Raw genomic sequence first — 5,842 nt, forward strand, 5'->3', positions numbered from 1 at the left:
TAGCCTTGTTCCTCTAGGGGTAGGAACAACATGATTAGGGACTTTGGATCCCTTAGATTATGGACATTTCATGCTTATAGCTGTAAGGCACAAAAATGTCTATAACAGTTGCCCCTAAAGTATGAGGCCGTTTATCGGGTGAAATGCTTTATCAGGAGGATCCGAAGTTCATCCAATGCTGGGAGGAGACCTGTAATAAGATACAATACAATACATTATTTTTCATACTGCTTTCATGATCTAGCTGAGGCAGGCATTCCCATGCTCAGCTTTATAAATTCATTTTTCTGTACATAGAACAGACAATCGTCTGATGGTAGACTAATGATTTTGATGAAATCATCATCCTTTTTGATAGGATGATTATCTGCTGCAATGATGTACATGTCAATGTCTTTATCTTTCCTGAATATATATCGCAGCGTGGATGGATGAAACTAGATCCGGGGTCTTCAAACTCGTTCGATCTTCACTCTAAGTACAAGTCGATCCATGTGAGAAATGTTCTGAAGTCGAACATAGAAAGACATCGCTTGATTACCGGTCAATGAGGTAAACCGTTAACAAGTGCGAGAGGAATCATCGATAATGATAATGACCCTCAAGGTACTGCAGTACAATTCACGTGGTGTGAATAAAGGACTTGGCGTCGAACACCACACAAAATCTTCCGGTCGAAGGTCATTGATGTATACCTGTCGTCGGAAGTGAGAAACTTGCCATTGAGGCATGCAAGCTTCAAAGTACTGAAGGGGTTGTTCCTAGATCAACTTCTTGGATAATGAGCTGATGTCGACAAGAAGCGATCCGTCAAAGGAGGGCCTTGATGAATCCCACATCAATGACACGGAACGGAGCTAATGATTTTGATGGAGGTGAAAACGATCTGATGATATATGATTCAGGGTGGCGGTCATGAAAGGATGAAGGATAATTAATGGCAGTGGATGGGACACGGTTGACTTCTCTGAACGACTTCTCTTGAACATATGGCGACACTTATGCGATGGATCAGTAGCATTACCCCAAATATGGATGGTATGGCGAGACCATGGTGATGTGACCGGTGAATGAAACAACCCAACCCGATTGTGGTACGGAGGAAAAGTGTCATGTTCAAGAGCGACCTGCTACCATCAAAGTTTTCTTGAGTTTCTCCCAATTTTCCCCAGTCATTGCTGACCAGTACCTCTTTATTTTTGTCAAGCTTGAGGAGGATAACATATGCTTGTTCTATAACTTGCCCTTCGGGCAAGCCATCGCTATGTTTTAACGAGCCTAGCGATAGTGAAACTCATTCTCTTCTAAAGACAAGTTTGTCGCTATTTCATGCATTTAACGAGTCTAACGACAAGGATAACTCGGTCCTTTTCATTTTTAGAGAGTCTGAAAAGGTACGTAAAGTCAACTCCGAAAGTCCTTTTTCGTCATCTAATCCCTTAGGTCCGAAAAAGTATAAAACAATACAGAAGGGATGAGTTTTCGATAGTTTTAACGAGTCGAACAAAAACAAGCGCTCGATCTTTTTGTGCAATAATCCCTCAGGTCCAAAAAGATTAAAATCTAGAGGAGGGATAGCACTTCCGGTCACTTTAACGAGCTGGAAGGCCAAAACTCGGCAATCTTTTCATATTTTACGAGTCAGATGAAAAGAGCTTAAAGAAGACTCGTCTTTTGAGGAACGAGTGATAAAACGGGTTAGCAGCTGATTCCAGGTAAGAGTTGGAATTTTCCAATCACGGCAGTGTCACAAGGATGGCTAGTGTAATCACTCTTCGCAGCTGTTCCTCAAAATGGGTAAACAATCATATAGAGGTGAACGATCGGCCAATGGAAAAGTGGAGGTGACGGTGCAAACACGACCAAGGCTTTAATGGCTGATAATGTTACATTCACGGTGGTTATTTACCGGAATAGTTCATTTTTTAACGAGCTTAAACACGGGTGGAAACATTTGCTCGATCTTATGTTTATTTTTTAACGAGCATGAACTATGTGCTAAAACTGCTCGATGATAAGTTTGCATGCCCCCAGCATAATAACGCAAATCGAGGTGCATGCCCCCCAAGCTTCATTGCATTCAACTTGGTGGTTGGAATGAAGGTTTACCTTTGAGATTTGAAAAGGGGATTTGTTTCATTTTTTAATGAGGTTGACACAGTAAAAGAACTATCCTCATGACTCCTTGTTTCATTTTTTAACGAGGTTGACACGAGATAAGAACCGTCCTCGGAGTCCAAATCCATTAGATATAGAAGGTTTCATATTCCACTGTGGCCACTTCCGCCAGATTACTCGGAGGCGGTAGGGCAAAAATACCCATTAAGGCCGGGTCTTTTAGGATACCTACTCCGATATTTTGGAGCGAATGATTGCTTCCATGGATCATTGGAATGCTTCCAGTAACTTGAGAACCATTGGGGAGAAATGTTTGTTGGTCGACGATTGTAATTCCTCCTTGAAAGGGAAATGCAATCTTTCTAAAATAGGTCGACACAACAGCTGCCATGGCATATATCCATGGTCGTCCCAGTAGGATGTTGTAATCAAGATTCCCATCGATGACTTCAGCATCTATTTCTACTGTTTTGCCCCCTAGTTCAACTTTCAAGTTATTTAGGATACCGTATGGGGTATATGTCCTTCCGTCAAATGCTTTTAATGTTGTCGCAGATCGCGACAAGGTTGGAGATCCTAAAGTTTTCCAGCAACTCATCGACTAATACATGTAGATGCCCCCTCATCAATAATCGTTCGGTGAACAGTTTTGTTGAGGGCTTTCACTTGAACAAGGAAAGCTGATTGAGCTGGTAACTGAGGGTCGTACCCTTTGTGGTCAAAGGATACAAGATTGGAATCCATTGGGTCAACCCCACCTATTGCTGATAATAAAGCTTGCTCTTGGGAGAGGCAATTTTGCGGTACCTCAAGTGTCGACATAGCGGACGGCGATTGGGCCAGGTCCTCTATTATATTATAATTCTATGCTATTTTTGCACGAGGATTAACTGTCGATTTGTGCACTACTCCCTTTGGCGACTTTATCATTTGTTCAGGAATGATGGGTGGCACAACTTTGGTCAAAGTTGTTGTCGAACTACTAGGTTGTTCATTAGTCTTGTTATTTGACACCTGTGGATTCCCGTAATCTTTATTCCTTGCCAAAGCATCATTTTGCTGCTTTGAGATAGACAACATAAGCCCTGGGGATCGGGAAGCATTTTGATTAGCAACCAGTTTGGTTCCCGGGCTTGGAAACGGATCAGTTAATACTGCTGAGGTTTTTGAACTCTTAAAGAGTTTCTTAACTTCAGCTATATGTGGACAATCTCTCGTCCAATGATCCTCATCGCATATATGACACCCCGCAGGGGGTTTCCTTTTTCTCCCTTTCTTTTTCTTCTTGCCCCCTGGTTGCTTCAGTTGTTTGCCCTTGTCGGTCGACACGGCATTTACTTCCGAGGCAAGAAGTTCCTCATTTGCATTTTGATCTGAAATCTTACGGGCCTTCTTGGATGTGGCCTTTGTCGATTTCGCGTTTGTCGTGCCAATCACACCATCGCCGGCATGAGAGTCATTGTTTGATTTAGGAGGAGGAGGAATTGAGAATTCCGGTCTAGGGGCGTCAGGTATTTTGTCGTAGAGCGTGCCAGACTGAGTATAGACCAAGTCCAGATATTGCGCACGAGCGATAACTTGCTCTTCCGTTACGACTCCCCCCTTTTCCACATCTTCCGTGATGGCAGGAAGTAATGACTTGATATACCATTAAGCTAATAGCTGATCGGGAACGTACGTTTTTACCATCCTACGACGACGTCACCACTCATGTATATGATCAGATATGTGAGTGGCCGTTGTCTGTTTGAAGTTGGTAAGAATTTCGGTTCCCGTTTCGTACCTTATTGGTAACTGAAAATGGGTTAAAAAGGTTGTGGCTAGGGTACTGAAGTTGTCGAATGAAGCTCTAGGCAATTCGATATACCATTTTGCTGTCGGACCAGTTAACGTCCTCTGAAAAAGGCGAAGCCTAATCGAATCATCATTTAGGGTGTTTGATGAACACCACAGATGAAAGGTCATCACATGATTCAACGGATCTTCACCCGGATTTCCATTAAATTTAGGAATATCTGACGGAAGTTTATGCGGAATTGCTGGCCACCAAGGGGCATAAGCAATTGGATCATTCGTCAGCCGGTTTAGATCTGGTAATTCTAGAGTTGCTACAAAGGGCAACTGTTGATTCAGGTTAGGCGAAGCATACCCAGGATAAGATGGAATCGCCTGAGCAGTGGGTCTTTGCATACCAGCATAATGTATTTGATGCTGGCAACTTTGACAAGGTTGATGGGCATAACCATTATAATATGGTTGTTGATAACCGCTTTGGAAATGCGATTGCCCATTACTTACAAAGACTTGTTGCTCAGGTCCTTGATATGATTGCTGGAATGGGGGTTGTTGAGTTTGAACCAGCTCTGGTTGTTGAACCATTTGCTGTTGACCAATACTGGATGATTGACCAAGATGAGGAGTCACAGTACTTGTTTGATCCTGAGTCGCTCCAGATAAGGAGGCACTAACCTGAGGTTGTGATTGAGTCGTTGAGACAAGAGGCTGTTGTATTGCAACCTGAGGCTGTTGGGGTTGACATACAACAGGTAGCGCTTGTACTTGCGACGCAGTCACCATAGCAGGTATAGTGGGAATATTCGACACAGGGTGGACTGGTTGCATTGAATATACAACCCTTGGTTGCTGAGGCAGTATTGGTACCCAACCGCTGGATGTAATTCCAGTTTGACCTGAACTTTGTTGTAAACTCCCATATGGTTGTTCTCCGGGAGGGAACAATGAAAAGGCATACTGCCTTCCATATGGTGGCAATCCAGTACTTAAAGGGTAGATTGGCCTTTGAAGACACATTGGATTAATTTGTTGAGTTTCAACATAAGAAATACCAGATGATAATCCGAATGAAGAAATAGGAACTAACCATGTCGTCGAAACAGTCTCTGATTGGACTCCAGCTTGTTGTTGACAATTTGCCGAGACAGATGGTATACCAGCGAACATCGTTGGAATAGCAGTAGGAGGCTCTGCCGCTGCTGCGTCGGATGACACAGTCCTGGATGTCGACGGTTGTTCAGACATATTTAGTCTATCCAAAAGATTTTCTAGCGATTCTACAAGAACTTGCGATGAAAAGAGACTAACTTCGAAGACCAACGAGGGAATGGTGATGATTATTCCGTTTAAAATAAATTTTAACGACACTTAGACACAACTTGCTTTTTCAATTTTAAAGAGTCGAGAAAAAGCTAAAGATGACTCTAGTCTCCTTCGATTTTTAATGAGCCGGAAGTGACAAGTGCTCAGATGGACTTTTTCCGTTATAGAGTCTGAAAAGGCCAAAAGGAACTGCTCTGGAGTTCTAGGTAGAGGGTGTGCCAATATTTTCGCAAAACCGCAGAATAATTTTTAGGGTACGGGCGGTCAATCTTCCTGAATGCTGTGTTCAGTGCATTGCGATCAGTAGGGCGGCCGACATGGCTTCCTAAGGATAAAGGTTTTATGCCTATAGGGGTCTCCCAATATATACGCGACGGTACGTGGGAGCACAATCCGTACTGGCGCTATCGTCCCTTAGGAGGAATCACCTGCCATCAACGAGATCGACAGTCACCAGGCTTTATGACGCCGGAACACGTCTCTAGCCCAGACCTCTATGTTGTGTGTTATGTTGCAAAGCGTTGTTAAGTTTATTTGATTTATTTTAGGTTGATCTTTTTAGAAGTTTGCCTTTCTGGATCACCACGAGATGTATGATACAATTCCT

The sequence above is a fragment of the Pinus tabuliformis genome, chromosome 9 (assembly GCF_031772625.1).
Source record: "Pinus tabuliformis cultivar Carrire ecotype Pingquan chromosome 9, CPIR1, whole genome shotgun sequence".
NCBI lineage: Eukaryota > Viridiplantae > Streptophyta > Pinopsida > Pinales > Pinaceae > Pinus > Pinus tabuliformis.